Raw genomic sequence first — 19,377 nt, forward strand, 5'->3', positions numbered from 1 at the left:
GAACTGCAGAATAGGTTTCGGAGACACAGGAGGTTGGAAGACAATCTGTTCTCACTGACACAGTGCATCGATATAGCAGAAAAGGAACACAGGCCCCTGTCGCTAGCATTATTAGATATCAAGGGAGCGTACTATAGCGTGGTTCAAGAGGACTTGTGGTGAATACTGGATACACTAGGTGTGACATATGGAGTCACTAATCTTTTAAAGGATATCTATAAAGGTAACAAGGTAGCTATAAACTGGGAAAAACAGGTATCCAAGCCTGCAGAGGTAAAACGGGTGCTCAGGCAGGAGTGTCCTCTGTCCCCCTAGTTATTCATGATGTAGCTACAAGGATTAGAGGCCAAATTAGAGGGAAGTGGACTGGGCTTCAACCTCTCTTTCGTCAAACAAGGAAAACTCATTGAACAGGCACTACCAGCATTGATGTACGCAGTTGATATAGTACTAATGGTCGACAACGAGGAAGATTTGCAGATATTGAGAGACATCTGCGATAATGAGGGAGATAGGTTAGATTTCAGATTCAGTAAGGAAAAATCAGCAGTTATGATCTTTAAAGATAATGAAGGTAGTGAGCTTAGAATACAGGAGGTCACGGTAGAGGTAACAGATAAATACAAATATCTGGGCGTATGGATAAGCAATGAGACCGAGTACCTGAAGGAACACGAAATATACGTGACGACTAAAGGTAACAGAAATGCAGTGGTGATGAAAAACAGGACACTGTGGAATTACAATAGGTATGATGTTGTAAGAGGAAAATGGAAAGGAGTCTCAGTTCCCGGTAGGACGTTCGGCAATGCGGTCTTGTGCGTGAGATCAGAAGTTCAAGCAAGATTAGAAATTAAGCAACGTGGAATAGGTAGGCTTGCCTTAGGAGCTCACGGGAATACACCAAATCAGGGAGTACAAGGTGATATGGGATGGACATCATTTGAGGGCAGGGAAGCTAGCAGCAAGATAAAATTTGAGAAGCGATTGAGAGAAATGGGGGAGTAGTGTTGGGCTAGGAAGGTATTCAGCTACTTGTACATGAAGAATGTCGATACAAAATAGAGGAAGCGAACCAGAAAATTTACTGATAAATACTTAGAAAACAGCAGAGGGCCAAACCAATAAAAATTATCGCTAAAGAAGAAGGTGAAGGAAGCTGAGACCGATATGTTGAGAATTGGCATGATTAAGAAGTCCGCACTGGAGATCTATCGAACTTTTAAGCAGGAAACTGCCAAGGAAAGGATCTATGATAATATTCGGGGTAGTTCTCTACTGTGTGAGGCCAGGACGGAAGTATTGTGAACCAAGACATATCGGGCCAAATACGAAGGGGTAAACGCGGTATGCATTGCGTGTGGAGAGGAAGAGGAAACTGCCGTACACTTGATAATGTTCTGTAAAGGGCTTCACCTTATAGTTCAGGATGATGGCGCAGAATTTTTCAAAGCACTGGGGTTTAGGGACAGGGAGTTCAAAATAGACGTTAAGCGGGTATACAAGTGACTAGAAAGAGGTTATCTGATTGGATGATAAAGTCAATGCGCGAGTGAAAATTAAACCCTTCACTGCAAAGTACGAGTCCTCCACACGACTTTTTAAAGGGGGAAAATAATCTAGCTTTCGGTCGACTAAGTATTACGGATTGGTGGCGCTAGCCACCACCCTATCTAAAGGAGAGAGCCTTATCAACCTATTCATTCATGACGTGACTTGATGCACCCGTTCGCCTCCGCTACGTGCTCGAGACTTTCTAACGCAGTGCCTCCAGAATATCATGCACCGATTTTCTTGCGCAGGACATCAAATAAATGCTTTGTTCACTCTCTGCACATGCAAGACTGTCGTCTTTCGACGACATTTGCAGTTTACATGCAGATACGGGGCCAATTTTTTTCTTCTCTCTCTTTGTTTTGACATCTCGCAAAAATAAATTCAGTTCGCGCTGTAGATGTGTGCTGCTTGTAACGTTTTGTCCTGTCTAGGCGCACTGCTTTCCATCTCGCTTACGACATAACGCGGGGATTTTTTTCAGTTTAGTTTTCATTTTTTCGTGGTTCGTAGTTGGGAGCGCGGCTCAATAAGAGAGGTGGGTTGTAGGCGACAAAAAAGACGGAATTGATGTAAACGGTGACTCAACATCATCTTCGAACGCACATGTGCATATTCGTGGGACGCCGGAAGACACCATCCTCCTGTGGCGCTAATGTTGGCATTATTTAAAAAAAACATACTCGGTGTGCTGCTCGGGGTGTTCTACGCTGCGAGGACACCAGATTTTTTTTCGACGTTTGACTGTGTTGATTATCACGACCCTGGTGGTGAACAGTTAGGTTCTTATGTTGTACGGCAGCCTTTGTGTTAACGAAAAGTTAAGAAGCGAACGACAATTCTACATGACGGCCATGAACATCGAGAAATCATGGGGAAAAGAACGCGATGGTAAGCGCTCGCTCTGCGCGGCGCCTTGCTAAATTACACCATCGAATCATCATTATGCAAACCGGAAAGTTCCCTTCAGTGAGAAGGAGCCAGTCCTTGTTGGAGAAAGGCAAGTTTCACACAGCCCGATGTTCAATGAATTATTAATATTGGCTGAAGTTTTTAAGTCCATTCACTGTGACATCATTATGCGTGATGCCGCAGAGGAGAGCTCCAAAAATTTTGTTTGACCATCTGGTAGTCTTTAAAAGTGCACTGACCTCCGTAGGTCGGCAAGGTTATGGAGCTCACTCAGACTCCCCCATCAAACATTTTGAGCATTGGACTCACTCGGACTCAAACTCACGAAACCTTTCCGCAGCAGAACTCACTTGAACTTAGACTCACAAAATCATTACTCACCCGGGCTCACTCATCTTCAGACATTGACGGCTTTATCTGAGTCAAAGAAAGTCCGAGTGAGTCGACTCAAGAACCTGGCTGCCAAGATTCAGCTTATTCGACAGTGTCCATACGCTCTTTAACACCAATACCTCACGTAATCACCGCTCTTCTTGGTGCTGTTCGAAGTAGTTTCTTTAAAAACGAGTTCGGAGTGCTTCCAAACCCGCAAGGGTATTTTGCTCAGAAGAGATGACAGCACAAGATATAATCATCCAGAAATTCCCCGGAAGAGTTGGTTGGGGGAGGTCAAGGCACCCGGTGCGTAATTCACGCCTCTAATTAATATTGAAACGTTGTATTAACGACGCTGCTTTGAAATACGTGTGATAGAGATGAGTGTAAACGTGAGTCCCAGTTAAGGGCTCATAGTAATGCAAAATATGGCTAGACAAGAGCGTATGTCGGCAAAAGAAAATGTAACTCACTCAAGAAATATGCCTTGTGCTTTGGACTCGCACGGACTCAGACTCACGAAAACATCACTCACCCGGACTCACGGCTCGATCTGCGTCTGAGTGATTCGACTCATGAGTGAGTTCACCGACCTACGCTGACATTGCACAGTACATGGGCCTCTACCATTTCACCTCCATCTAAATGCGACCGCCACAGTCAGGTTCGAACCCACGACCTTTGCGTCAGCAGCCGAGTACGGTAACCACTCTCCCACCGAGGCCAATGTTCGATGAATCAAATGTTCTGGCTGTTTTCGTTCAATGTAGCCGTACGCTATTTTATGTATTGAAGTTAAATCATTGTCGCGCTCGAAAAAAAAAGTTTCATATGAAGGATAATCTTGTCTTCGATATTTAAAACGTCTGATCTTCCTTCAATGCATTCCTACTCCCGTTGTCTCAAGTTTGTCATTACAAGGACAAGCTTTTCGTGTGATTATGATACTAGAAAAGTCAGGTCAAGCACTTCCGATTCCCTTCCTTCGTGCTCTTTACTTCAAGATCGTCGTTATGTTTACCTACAGCCTTTTTGGGCAGAGCAGATTCAGTACTCTACCAATAAAACTACATTCAATGAATTCACTGGGGGACACGGGTACCCACACCGGCGCTATATTGATACATTTTATAGGTTTACAAGAGGGCTCCAGAAAACACGGTGCATTTTTAAATGTTTACAGTGCTATGCTAAAATATGAACTCATGTTTACTGAAGCGTGCGACGGCGTTTCCTATATGAAGGACAATTATTCTAATGGCATTTATAGCATTGTGCCTTTGTCAAGAACTGCCGGTATTTTTCCACTTTAAAAGTTGCTATATCTGTGCTTCACCAACGACGCAAGTAGACGTGAAAGCGAACTTGGAGAGCATTTTGTTGTGGTGGTGTTGCGATTCGCCAAGTTTCGGTGCATTTAAGACTCTCGAGTTTCGCTTCGAAGGCAAACCCCGAAGATAATAAGACTTCATTAAAAAGGGTGTGCGAGAAACAAACATGCGAGGGCTCTTTCCGGCGTGCCTTCTCAGAATCGTTTTCAATGACGGAAGTGGAGCTTGCTAAGCGCGCATATGGCACCAGCGACGCGCACTGGTTGCGTCCACAAATGGATTCATCTTTCATTCTTTCTTCAGGCAAATGTTATTTGCGTTGGCAAATAGCAACGTGCGCACGCACAAAATGCACTTGATGTAGACCGAAATAACGCTTCAAGAAACGATAATGGAGTTGCTCAGCATTGCGTACAGCAAATCAAGACTCAACGCTATACATATAATGTCGCCTTGTGGATGCTTCTATAAGAAAAGCGCTTATGGTAGAACTTATGTTACAAATTTTTTGTGTCAGTATATATATATATATATATATATATATATATATATATATATATATATATATATCTGTGTGTGTGTGTGTGTGTTGCAAAATCCAAAAAGGAAATTATTTTAGCACACGTCCTTCAGCGTACTAACGGCGAGCTATTAATATATACCATCTACCGCCGGCAGTAGGGTACTCTCAGGGGAAATATTAGCGTGTTCCCTCCATCAACAGCGAGATGCCGTGAAGGGCCCGCTCATCACTCTGCTCAAACGATGCGTGCGCTCGTCAACATGTACTTTGCCCTACGGGGTGTATTCTCTATGCGCCCTTGCCTATCACATGATTGGGGCAGTCTGTATACATCGTGTGCTTTTGTTGGCAACGTTGCATTGAAGCTGCAGAACGCACGAAGGTCACTTTGCTCACTCAGAGGCCCCATTTGTGAAAGGAGCGAAGGAAGAACTGTGGCACTTCTTAACCCGCGCTCGTCTTATACGTATACCTGGGTGCGCGTCACCTGCCTCCTTTGCGTTTGGTTTGATAAGTGCGCTAAGTGTCGAGCTGTCGGAGTGTTGTTAGTTCGAGCTCATCCTGTGTGTGTTCTTCTTGCGCTTGAGGAGCATGTTTCAAACATTACAATTTGTTTCTATCACATTCAATGCTTCGCCCTTGCGGCAAAACTTACTTTTTCCCTTAGATAACTTCCGTATATGCTGCGACAGTCTTAGCCGGCAACTAGGACATATTGCAATTCATGACTAGCTCTCGATGATAGTACGCGTTAGTGTCTTAGCCAGATTGTACAACACCGGGCTCGTTCAATCCACCCCCCCCTCCCCACATTTTTCGTCACGGCATCCAGATCACAAGGAAAAGGAAGGAAAACAGGAGGAAAAGAACCGGCAGGGAGGTTAACCAGCCTATAGGCAGCTGGTTTGCTACCCTGCTCGTGAGAGGAGCATGGGGAAGATAAAAAATAGAAAGCAGAAAGGGAAGAGAGATAAACACAGCACATTTGGCAGCACACGCGCGCCCACTCAGTCATAGTCCAGTCTTGTCTTTCGCAGTGTGTGACATTGCTGTTACAGCCGCTTGTTCAAGTCCGTGTCGCGCAGAAATTTCAACAGAGCTTTTGTCGCCTTCTGTTGCAATGTTTTCTCTCGGGCACTTGCCAAAATAGTGTCCATGGACATTTGGCTTTCGTCGATGCGCGCAAAAACGGACGCCAGTAACTGTCTCTGGTTGTCATACAGCGGACAGTCGCACAGGATGTGGTGTAGCGTCTCTTCGCAACGACAGACATCGCAGAGAGCGTTGTCGGCCATTCCCCTGACACAGGAATAAGATTTTGTATAAATGCCACTGTGACGCTAGAGGCAATCCGCCTTCGTGGTCCTCACTTCAGATCGAAATGGTGCCCCCCCTCCCTCTCACGAACAATTTCTTCCTATGCTTCTGGTACGCGTTAATGTTGCATATATTGTAAACGATGTTGAAAACGATTTAGATATTTGTCTTGCATCAACATGGTTCGCTTAACATTTGTCCATCGTGCAGCCGCGCAGTCCACCTAAATTTATTTGGACTACTCCAACGTTCGGAGTAAACTGTGGTGGGACATGTCTGTATGGTTGAAATGATTTGCGGTGTATTCGCACAACGGTTGCTTGGTGTTACCCGTTGAATAGGATGGCAACGCAGAGTTGGGAAAATAGTGATTAACAGTGTACCATTTATGTACCCGCTGCATTTGCTTACGCTCCCTTTTTAAAACTAATCTGAATACGTGCATTGGAGCCACATTTGTGTGTTTGTGTGTTTGTGTGTGTGTGAGGGAGAATTTATCCACAGAGAATTTTGCACAAGGCCTTCCTATAATAACCCAAACGAAAAATAAATGGGACCGTTTGCGTTTATGTTTCGCATGAAAAAAAATATGAAGCAGCGTTATTGTTGATGCATGCATAAGGATCTTGCCCGTCTGCGCAATGTATGTGAGCTCGCCGGTGGCAACACCTGCGCGTTGTTTGCGCGGCAATTTATCACGCTCGCATTGTGTGCAGAATCATCGTCATTAAACAAATGGAGTAGAGCTGCGTGCGTTCGTGCCGAAGCAAACAAAGCGAAAACGAGCGTTCTTGCATAGGTATAAATATTAAGCAGTCGACGCCATTAACTAACTGCACTTTTTTGCTTCGCTCGTCACGTATGTAGTCCCTGTCGCTCTGCTCCGCTGTGACTTCCGATGGGCGAAAAGAAAGATGCAGAAAAACACTGATGTTTGGAGCAACAGGAATACCTACATCGAAGCGAACAACTAGCGCGAATAGCCCGAACGAGTGCCCCACTTTGTTGCAAACAAGACGACAACGGTGGTCGAGGTGGGGACCAAATTAAATGCACTCATCCAATTTATCCTATGCAAAACTACAGCCACCGATCACGTTCTGTGGTCTGTGATAGGCTGGCACTTACCGCCGTTGGGAGTAACAGGGGACTCCCTGGACGATTATAAGCGTAATCTTTACATAAACGAGGGAATACATGTGCACGTTCGCTTGTCACATTATTAACTAGTCACAAGACTGGGCCCAATGCTTGCTTACTGCTGTTATAGAATAGGTGGAGTTTTGTTATAGTGATGCGAGGAAAACGCATAAAATAGCTCAACTGCTTCGATGTCAGCGTAAAGGTAATAAACAGTAAAGTTACAGCACACCTCTAAATAAAGTTAGCAAACAGTTCGCAAAAGGACGTATTTACTAGCTTCGAGCGCATTTACTACCTTCGCCACATCCCTTTACTAGCCTGCAGCTATAGTGACACTAGCAATATTTGCTATTAATATCTCGGGAGGCTTTTCTAGTGTTCTTTTTTAACTTGGTAACTATCAAGCTACCCATCATGCCAGATGCTTTGTTGATGCCGCAGTGTAATATGCAAAAAGTGTGCCAAATGTAGACATCTTCTATCAATTTTATTGATTAGAAAGAGAAAGAGACATAGGTATAAGGAGGACATGGACGTTAAGTGAAAAGTGTTAGAGGGATTTTTTAAGAAATCAAAGCGCGTGCACTAACACAGAAAGTTTGCGATAGCTTTGCTCCACCTCAAAAAGGGCTAATATTCATTCCAATAGTGAATGAATGTGCATTCTAGAATGTCATTTCAAGCCAGGTGCCGGCGAGAAGGATATGAATAGATCGGAACAGGTTCGGTGGGACCTGCACTTGAAGGTCTGGGTCAAGGGTAATTTCAAATAGCAATTTCGGGCAACATGATGGCACAGAAACAAATTTTTGAGCGCAAGATACCTAATATAGCAGAACATATCTATTGGTATTTTTATTTTTATGGCTGCTAACTCGTGGACGGCATGCTGTCCCAAAGTCGAAGCACTTACGGCCTTCAAGGTGCTTGTAGGTTATTACATATTGCGTACGTAGAAGTCTTGATATTCAGTGTGTGCGTGAGTTCATGTTTAGGGTCAGTTCTTGCCTATAGGTACAATGGGGAGATTTTACTTACCATCGTAATGATTCGAAGTAATTAGTGGTTAATATTGAGCATAAAACGGCAGTTATGTCGCATTTCACTTTTTTATTTTGCTTTATATGTGCTTTTATAATAGAGTCAACTTAATATGAGAGTGCCCACGAACATAAAAACAACATTGAAAGCAATATCAGGTTGCGTAGTTAGTTGTAATTCACTAGTTTCAGTACGGCCAGTAATTTTCTATGGCGGTCACTAACATCTCAGTTATGGACTAACCATTGTAGTTAGTACTATTGATTTACTGAACAGGCAGTGAATTCGACTAACCTGCTGTTTGCTACTTTGGTTTTCGAAGAGGTTAGTGCTTTTTCTTACGAGCGAAATGGTTGGTATTGAGTTAGTGAAATGCCAAGCAACTTTTTTAAGAGTGTAATTAAACTACATCTAGGATTAGGCAAGAGCTAATGTAATCGACATGTACGATGCATGCTACTACTCAAAGGCTAAATTCAGTTTGCTTTCAGGGTCTAGAAAGTAGTATATAATGCACAAGGAGGGATATAATGCCTCAATGCATAGGAAGGTTTGCGATCAGTTCACAGCACAGAACACAGAGGACACGAATGCCAAAGTTGCCTATGCAATTACACTCATCACTAGTGCAGTTACAAAGCTCATACAAAGATCCTTCTATGTCTATGATGCAACCCCCACCACTTCTTATAATTTAGAGCCTACGAGCAAGACGTCCTGTTATGTCAGGTGAAGTAAAGCTGCAAGTTTTCTCATTTCATTGGTCCACCAAATTTGTCGTCCATGGCCACACTTTCTATACTGTGGCACCCATTCTGTCAATCTACGCTTAGGCATCATTCACACAGCCGTCCAAAACTCCGACGCGTCACCGCCACGTCAAGGAAACATAAAGCAGGCGCGACTAGTCAGTGTACGAATAGGTGATGGCTGTGGAAGCGTTGACAATAGCGTATTTTCATGCAGTGTTGTCTGACTAGTCTTATAGTTGCCTAAGCCTAGAGAAACGTATTCAGCATTTTGCAATAATATGTTACATAACTTCCTCTCTGTGGAATATTTGCGTAAACTAAGAATAAACTGTTGATTAGTACACCACAAACACAAAATAGACCCTATTGAAACACGCCGAATTGAAGGATATTCATCTAGTCGGCTGCCACGGTAACTACATACGCTTTCATGATGCTGAGTGGTTTTGTGATGGTATTGTTGTTTTGCAAGCAGGTGGAGCGACGACTACACGACCATTGCTTTTTTGCTTTCCGATCCCGTTGTAACACTTCATCTCTTGTGGTCCTCAGCAATTAGCAACAATTTATCGGCAAAGTTACCGAAAAAGGGAGTATCCTCAAACAGTAAATTGCTTAGGTATTGTCCGTTAACGTTTGCGCCTAACCAGTTTGAGTATAATTTCAGAGCACAGCTCTTAGACGCCCGTTACTGCATGCGACGTCATCACTGCCGTCACTGTCGGAAACAGTAACCGGTACACGTAAAAAAATAGAATGAGAACAAAATACCGAAGATCGAACAGGATATGAACCCAAGGTCCCTGCCTGGAGGTCGAGTATTCTACCACAAAGCTATACGCTTGTGCTTGAAGTTCATTTTCAAAAAGACCGACCCTAGATAGGCGTCATGCTGGGCAAAGAATCTAGTTAGCTCATGTGGTATAGCATTACAAAATAGTCACAAAATTACACCCAGTTGTCGCACAATACTGATCGCACAACGAGTGGGATGTTTAATGCTTCGAACCCACTGCATTGCACTCAACTGACCGTCATTCTTCATCGTCATCAGCTACACGAAGCAACAACACAGTGCACCTCATATCTTACAGATATGTATACCGGGTACCTCACCTATCCGTAAAAAAGACGCATAATGATGCAGTGGGTGCTGTCGTAATTCACAGAAATTGTTATTTATTGCGTCAAGCCGAAACTTCAAGCACTGTTGGCGTATTGCCCCAACACGAAGCTGTGCTCAGAATTCGCCTCATAAAGTATTGTGATCATCGGTGAATATTTTGAACGCGTCCCCTAAGCATGTCAGTAACAGTGCTGGACTGTGTCTCTTTCCTTGGCTTGTTCATAAATCACCATTTTTTCGTAGTACTTGCTGAGAACCAGTACAACTGCGGAGCCTTTGTGCATGTTGGCGGCTATTCTCGAACGTTTTAAGTACCCTTTTTTACGGCACAATGCCTCAAGACGATTGTAATCACTACTGTGTCAAACGTCCTTTTAATGTACATAAAAATCATATGAAGGGGTTTGTTTTACTCAGCAGATTCCCGAATAGTATGATTGATCACATAACTGTGATGCATAGCTGAATACTTTTTTCTTGAAAGTCAGTTGGGTTTTTTTTTCTTTTGTTTCAATCAAGTAAAATGTTTCTCTCGTCCTATTCGAAATAGTATTATTAAGCGTCCAGCACAACACTGGGAGTATTGTTCCGGATCTTCAATTTTTCATTTTATTTGCGCCTCCATTTTGTTAAGCAAATATGATGTTCCCACTTGTCCGGCACATAAGAACAGCTGAATTTTTCACGCTTTGAGTGTTTAGGGTCAGTCGCAAGTTTTTTTTTTTTTTTTTTTTTTTTTGAAGACGATAGTCCTTCTTGGGGACCTTCGATGGAAAATTTTTGATCTGTCTGTCTGTCTGTACAATTGCCTGTTTTTCCGCCCTAACGATGCCTCAAACGGCACCAAACGGCCAACCCCATCCGCAGCGCCCACCAATGTTGCCCAAGGTTTAGCGTTCATAGTTGTGGGATTGTCAATTAAAAAAGCAAATATTGCGCATATTTGAGGCGCCATAACAACACGTTTATGTTTTGTATGTCTGCCTTCATACTAAAAGAGGCACACACAAGTAACTCTAAAGACTGCAGCGTTTATCGCGCTGCGCTAACAGTGCAACGCGATGCTCAAGACGGTGTTTTCAACGCTTTGCTACGACGACACGGTGGTGGCACCTGCCCGTCACTTTGCATTCTACACCTTATCACCTCCGAGACTGGCGCACATCTTTCTCCGCGGTCGCGCACGCCTTCTTTTTCGAAGATAACTGCCAGATGGCACTCGGGTCTAACGTGCCTAGATGCGCTTGTTTGCCTCCGCTACGCGCTCGAGGCATTCTAATGCAGCGCCTTCAGAATACCATTCACCAATTTTCTTGCGCAGAACATCAAATAAACGCTTTGTTCCTCTCTCTAGACGCAAGACTATCGTATTTCGACGACATTTACAGTGTAACAAGTAGATTCGGGCCAATTTTTTAATACAGAACCTTCTCGTTCCTTGATAAAATCTATTGTTATATTATCGTCTGCCGCTTTTGCACGGTAGATATCTTGCAAGGTCCATTAAAATCCCTCGCTCGACAGTTACTCATCGAACTTGAGTATCCTGTACTTGTGCTCAAGATTTCATTGCTGATATTAAAGCTGCACAAATCGTACTGGGGGCAATCTGCTGTTTCACTATGTCCTCAGAATTGCCAATAACATTGCGCTGCTTGTCTTTCGCTCCACACATCCATGTTAAATCTCTTCATTTTAGCTGACTTTAGGTTGCCTCTCTTTAACTGCGTCTTCCACATTTATGACTATATATCTACCAATATCACTTACTTTTTTCATCATAGTCACGCTTGGCAGTTCAGCGATCTCATGATCTGTAAAGCTGCACACTTGTACATATCATTACGGAATTTTTTTTGTTATTTAGGAGAGCTTGCGTCTTTCTTGCCTTGGTGCTTTACTTCTGGCCCAAATTCCTGCTTCCAAATTGAGTCTAGTTACCTTTTTGTTCTTTCTCTGGATGTCATCATCTGCTTCTAATATGTCGCATTTGTATTCGTAGACCACTCTTAAAGTGGCGCTGACACGAAATTTTTCACTTATAATTTTTTTTCGCCTCCAATGATAGGCCAAGCCAGCTAGCCCCCGAGAACCTAGGAAATGTACTGGTAAGCGTGAGTGCACCATGATAGAATAATTGCAGCATGTTTTTCAAGGCAAGACTAGGTTTCTTTGTACCCTGACGTCACGAAATGGTATTAGCAGCGCCACCAGACGGTAGTATGTGCACATGCAAGTTTTCGTGACGTATGCTCGTCCGCGCGCCTCTTCTTCGATCGCCTATTTCGTCTTCGGCGCTCCGCACGTGTGGCAACTTTCGCGGCAGGGGGACATAACGTTCCTCATTTACTATCCTAAGTCAGCCAGCAATTGCATGTTGCACGTGTACGCGTCCGGAGGGAAGTACACCGAACAAAGTAAACTTCACTAGGTTGGCATCCAGTCTCCGCATTGGCCGCGGCACACGAAGTAGGCGAATAACTGTCACAACACCGGGATCAGACGGGAATCGGTGGAGCTCCCACCTATTGTCCCCCGTTTCACAGGCGCAAGGCTTCACAGGGCAAAATATCGGCACCGTGACGACAAATTCAAAATCAAACGATTTCTTAATGTCCCCTCTGGTAACCGTATACTTGTATTCGCGTGCACGCACACTATTCTAGACTCCTCTAGCTCACGTCTACGCTGAATGGCGGTGACCGCACGACCACACGGGGTGAGCAGACGATCGAGGAGGCGATGCGAACGCTTCTATTTTTTGTGTTTTGGTGCTTAACGTCATCACAACTAGCCAGGCTGCGGTCTGAAGTCACCAGGATTAGTATTGTAGCCTGACGTCAATTTATAGTGTCCATGTCGGTAGGTGTGTCCCAATGTCATACACCGTAAGTCTCGCACTAGTTTATCAGGTATCAGTTCCCTGCTCTCGCGAAGATGTAAAGTTTCTTTCTTATCGACAGCACTCATTGGGCCTCCATTTGCAGTCGGAGCACTCTTTGGTGCTCAGGAGGCACCAAGGAGTTTATTGTTTTCACTGTGGCGCCTTAAGGAGTGCAATATTATACGCACCAAATGGGCACATTTTTAACGTTCGGTATCGGTTGAAATGAAAGTTCACAAAAGCTTCGTCGCGCAGCCTCCTTTTTAACACAAAAATTGTTATTTAGAGTTGAAGTGGTGTTCTTGTGGAGTAATAAGGCGAAGAGCTTTGACTTATTTCCTCCCTGTTTTTTTTTATTGGTGGTATTGTTTAGGCTCTTTAATCTCGGTGCCGGTTTAGATGTGTGCTGCAGAGTGCGGCATCACTGTAATGAAAGCTAGTGGCATGATCGCACTCTGCAAGGGCAGTATCTTATCCCTGGTATCACGGAATGAGTGACAGGTAATGACCTACAAACAATCGGAAAAGTGAACCATTGTGCTTGAGATTTCTCAGTTTCTGTACTTTGGGTATGCAGTCATTATCTTAAACTGATTTTTAGAAATGACAATAACTTCTACTGTCGCCGAATACTCGTGTTTTCCGTAAACTGTAAAGTCAAGAAAATTAGATCAGGAAAAGTATTGGCCTACCCGGCATCACAATTCAACACGACTGCGACGATTTATGCAGGTTGTTCCATGAAGCAGCTTGCTTCCTCTCCCCAGGTTCCACGAATCTTCTCTTTTGCTCAGTAAGTGTTCGTTATTGAACCTTCGAGTCACAGGCTATGTTATGGCGGTTTAGTTACGCAATCAACGGCAGTGATTATCTTAACCTGGGGACTTTACACGTGGATGACTTCGTCCTTCAAGAGGCATGACACTTTTTAGCATTTATAAAGTTCTTATGCACCCATAAATGGACATTTAGCGGCCACAGATACCCTCACGGACGCCTCTAAAAAAATTACGTGGCAAAGACATGTCTCAAGTTCCTGGTTCTCAGCTTTCAGCGGTGAAAAAGGAAGTGCTGTACACGTCCATCCTGTGTTAGCGGACAGCCCATGAGACGCTTTTTTCGGGCGATAAACACAGACGCTACGAACAAGAACCCTTAGGTTCGACGCGGCTGCATCGGCCCGCATGCTTCTAGGGACAAAACAAATAGACAAGTAGTCGCTTCAGAAACGAGTTCTGACAGTGTGTTGACGCTGCCATATCAAGCTCGAAAATACACTCGCCCACCAACTGCGCGTGTGGCGTACTTGAGCAGCTGACAGAGCAAAGCAAGCGTAGAGAAAAAAACAAATAGCATCGTTTCTGTAGGCGGTGAATTGCGCCTACTTGCAACACGGACGATGTCAGGAAATGAACCGCTCTTCCGTTGTGTCGGAGCATCCGTTCTTTCAATTGAACAGAGCGTGTTCCAACGCTACGTGCGTTCCTGCTAGAATTTAATTTCAGTGCTTGCACCCATTCACAGCACTTGAATTTCCTATTCACTCAGTTTTTCGCCTCGACACTCGAATGCTTCAAGTTGCTCGTTGCAAAAATTCTAGTGCCGCACATTTGAATAAAAGCGCGAAGCTGTGGGTGAACCGAAAAAAGCTACCCTCCGTCTTTCTCGGCATGTGTCCCATGCAAGGCAGCGCTGTCTTGCTCCTTTGCCCCTCTATCAATTCATTCATGTTTTTTTTCTACTTCTTTGCCAAGTTTAATCTTGTGCAAACTTGTTCAAACTTCTATTGCAATGCAGCAAGAAGTTGACTGGTAGAGAAACCATTGCGCTTGCGAGACAACACTTTTTAACTCAGTCTTGGTTAGTGTAAATGCGATTTCTCGCGCTCTCTTCTTTTCTTCTCTGCGCTCTTGCACATGCACTTTGTAGATAATTCGATTTTGTTGTCGCAGAAAATTTACAAAGACATTAGTACAACTTGACGGGTATTACATCAGTCTGTGCAGCTATCATTTCGCTGACTGCGCTATACATAATGGCACTGATGTAGATAAATAAATCATTTGTCAATGTTGAAGGGAACGTGAGTTAAATCCTACAAAACAGTCACGTCAAGTTGAGAAATGATCAGCAATACTGCAAGTACATTGTTAAAGGTTTCGAGACTTATCGGGATAAGCGGCGAACAGGAGCTAAGCTGGTCGGGTTGACGTGAAACGCAACAGAAGTGACCCATACTGTCTGTGACGGGAGATGTCCCCACATCGGTAGATATATTGTCTCAAATTGTCAACAATGCCCTTGCAACCAGCATGCAACTTCTTAACATTTGCAAATGAAAATCCAAGTACAATTATCAGGCACGACGTCGGTACTTTGCACACTCGTACGAAAAAAACTCGGTCTCTATACATTCACTGAATCAGAAGATGAAATAGAATTTCACCATGATTGATCTGGCAGCAGTACCTCCACATTGCATTTGCTTTCTTTCCCTTTGATTTCTTTGACAGTGCATTGTGGACCCTACATGCGCCGCACCTGCGCTTTCAACACATAGCTGGCTAGTGAGATTAATAACAAAATACAATTGATCATGCCACTCCAGTATGCTTGCTCGGCGCACCAGTCGTAGTACTTCGGTTGTGTTAAATGGCATTGGACGTGCTTGACGTATATCGTTTAGAATAACGTCCACATCGCCTTTTCAAAAGTATGTAAAAAACACTTATCTAACGTGGCTGAATTAACTATATGGTTTTTCGCGATGTAGAAATGCCACTGTTATGACCTGCTCAAGCTGGGAAGCTTTGTAGCGTGTGAGCACAGACTAAGGTGTTTCTGAGGCAGCAAGGTGGAAGTGATCCCAATGCGATCATTCCCACGAAGTTCCTCACGACAAGCTCACTGCAAACCGCCAATTGTGGAGACAAGCGCTGTGCATGCTCAGAAGCTCACAAGGGCATTTCTCACTGGATTATTTGAAATTGATTGGTAATGCAAGATTATTTCATGATTGAGGTGAAAAGCGAACAAATTCTCTTGCATAAACATAGATATTCGAAATTAATTTGAATATCACCCCATCCCCCTCCATTATGGAGCGCGCCTGATGAAATAATTTTTTAAGGGCACATGATATTTTTCTATAAAAACATACAACACTTATTTCACCACGCATCTTCTCAGATGGTCTAAATTTACTGGTTTTTCGGCCGGCAAAGTGGACAAAATTTGTGGTAACCTATCAGTGTCGACTATGCAAGTGTCGACTATGCAAGTGTCGACTATGCAAGTGTCGACCGTGTACATGTAGCGTCGGCCACGTCAGCAAAATGCCAATGAACTACACGCAAACACACTCTGCACACGATAAATCCCATTCTTATTGGCCGCCCAACAATTTTTATGGCGGGTTTGAAATGCTTATTCTCTCCAGCGCGATGGCACAAAGCATGTGTGTATTGTGAAAGCTCGATAAAGCTTTCCCTGAGAAGCAGCTCGCCTGGCCGGCACGCATTCTGACATCTTCAATTTAGGCTGATTGTTAAATCACAAAGGAGCGCTCGGTTGCTTACGTATTGTACAGGGATGGAACATTGATTGCTCACGGATTGGAAGGTAGGCTACAATAAAGCTGTGCGAACATAACTTCAGGGCATTTAGACGAAAAACCAAGTTTTTGACAATATTCAAGAACGTGCCTTGAACCCAGAACAGCCCAAATGGGACTTCGAAACCTGAGACGCCACAATGGCGCACGGGCGCTGAGTCCCAGGAGAAATCAACAGGTGGAATGTCCTGTTTCACGGTACGCGTAGTTAAAATCTTCATAGAGAAATTAATAAAGATATAGAAATATAGTACTTCACAAGGACCCCAAATTAAGCCCCGGCCTGTTGCTTTTCCTTTGAATAGCGCCTGCAGTTGACTCGCGGTTGATTAAAATGTGGCATATAGTTAGCGAAAGATTGGCTTTTGTTGTTATAGTGGCCAACTTTCCGTGACAGTTACTGCGAGCAGCTAAAAAAATGCTGCCAGAATATCCTTTCACGAGCAGCACTCAATGGTTCTTTTAATTGTTATCGAATGATAATGCACCAACTGTACGTATGAAGCTCACAAGGTGGTGGTGGTGATGATTTTTCATCAGTGATATTGATTGTTGGGGTTTCGCGTCCCAACATCACGATATAATTACGAGGTCTTCTCAAATTTTGACCATCCGGTGCTGTTTAACCTGTGCATTAATCCGAGTACAAGCTCCCCCATCGAAATGCGACAGCTGCGGCCAAGATTCGATCCCACCACCTTCGGGCCAGCAGTTCAGCATCGTATTGATTAGACCACCGTGGTGGCAAACTTTCATCAAGCTTCACTTTCGTCTGTGATTTTCATACTTCGCGTGTCGCGCTAAGCCTTCCCCTACATTTTTTTTCTTTCGACGTCTTTTTGTTTATCTCTATCTCCCTCCCGATAGTTTAGTACTTTTCCTTATCAAGCGGACGGGCGTGGTGTTCATTTAAAGAGACAAGTGCGCGTCTGCTCTCGATTCCATCGTTGTTGTGCTTTTGCGATTTTGAATGCGAAGTACTGAACATCTGGCCACTGGCACAACGTTCAGTGTTGCGTATACATATTTGAGTACAGTGCAGCACTTTGTCTTCAGTGAAATGAAGGATGTCTGACGAGGAATAATTGCATCAGCTTATCTAGGAGCCATGAAACAGGACAGGAAGCGATGCAATACACTTTCTACAAGGAAAGCCTCTGCGTCGATAACTTTTTTTTTTGCTTTATTGTCCGCATAGTTGATCACCTATGCATCACTTCACGTCATACAAGAGCAGTTAATTTCTGTTATCATTTTTGAAAAAGGTAGAAAATGTTGTGACTCACTTCCCACAACTTCATTTGTTTTCTTTCGATCGTTCGCTTGTTTGATATTTCCGTAGATAGGGCACTATATAAATATGAATCTAGTGCGCCAGCTGCGGCGTGGAGTATAGGCATGAAATAAATGCATTACCAGATTAAAGCAGAAGTATGCACTGTGCATGAGGCTTGCATGAGAAGCATTTTAGGGGCGAAACACCTTAGGATCCCACAATGTCCACCTGTAAACCCCCATCGTTTACAGCAGATGTAGAGCAAATGCATGTGAACAAACCGAAACATCTGCGGACAACATCGAGAATAACCAAAGACTGTTAATCAGAGCAACAAAATAAAAGCTGCAGCACCGGAAGAAAGCCTACTTGAAACCACCCTTCAATCAAGAGATACAGCCGAGCAAAATGTTAACAAGAATAAAATAAAAGGCTCTTAGCTAAAACAAAACAAAGCCACAGCCCTATAAAAAGTGCAAAATAGTAACATCAACAAGCTACCCCGAAAAGAAGAATGCGGCAGGCGGTGGCTAAATGCCAGAAGCATTGTCTGCTGGATGTGGAGACTCACAATCCCGCCAAGGGCTCGGGGCACTGATAAAGGCGCGCTCTACGAAGCTTCACCGCATCGATGAGAGCGCATGTAAGGCGCTGCTCGCCGCAGCTGAGTGGCAGCCCCACGACTCCGACCTTAATCTACGAGCCCGAGAAGCGGCAGCAAACGGCAATGCCATTTCAATAATCATTTCAAGGATCATTGACGATCCTATTCATACGGCATGCTTAGTCACATCATCAGCATTGACTTCGTGGATACGGGTGGATTTTTTTAAGCTACGCGTAAAATCTTTAGGGATCATCAGTGGATAGGAGTGTTGTTATCAAGCGAAATTTATAATTTACGTACGTTGACAGCAGAGCAAGCTTGAAAACGAAAGCATGTGTTCTTCCTATGATGGCCGCCACAGTAGGTAAAGCTTAAAAATATGTTACAATTGTGACATATAAGGTATTTGAAGAGTTATTTTAGTGAACATACTATTAGAATTTAGTGCATCAAATATACGCATGCGGCAAGAAAACTCCCCACTAACTTAACATTGCTTTGTACTTTCAGACTCAGCCCATTGAGTAGGTTCGTTTCCGTAATCTAACAAGTCGCTGCTTTCCTCTGCATACTGAGTAGAGCGTGGCAAATTCCTACAGAATTGCTTACTGCACAAGTGCACAGCATACTTGCAAGCTTCGGAATTCCGTGTTACCGAGCTCTGCTGACGCACTGAGAACGGGATTTGGCATGCCAGTGGAATCCAGCCTTAAACAGATGTAAGAGGTAGAAATGATAAAATTACGAGTAAACCTTGATAAGTTATGACGGTTCGATTCCTTGATATTATTCTTTTTTATACAGACCTTCGAGAATAGTGAACAATAACGTTCTACATTAACACCAGTATTTTAGAGTTGTTGACCACCACAAAAAAGAAAACACGTTATGTATTACAATACATTGACCATGCATATTGCTCT

The 19,377-nt window shown here is 43.7% G+C and overlaps 1 protein-coding gene across 1 annotated transcript in view; it reads left to right on the forward strand.

Annotated features, from left to right (window-relative positions):
- LOC119177370 (neuropeptide F receptor-like) overlaps positions 1 to 19,377 on the forward strand; it is a 440,672-nt gene that overhangs the window by 361,807 nt on the left and 59,488 nt on the right. The gene's annotated exons all lie outside the window — the stretch shown is intronic.

This window comes from Rhipicephalus microplus, chromosome X (assembly GCF_043290135.1).
Source record: "Rhipicephalus microplus isolate Deutch F79 chromosome X, USDA_Rmic, whole genome shotgun sequence".
In the NCBI taxonomy this organism is placed as follows: Eukaryota; Metazoa; Arthropoda; class Arachnida; order Ixodida; family Ixodidae; genus Rhipicephalus; species Rhipicephalus microplus.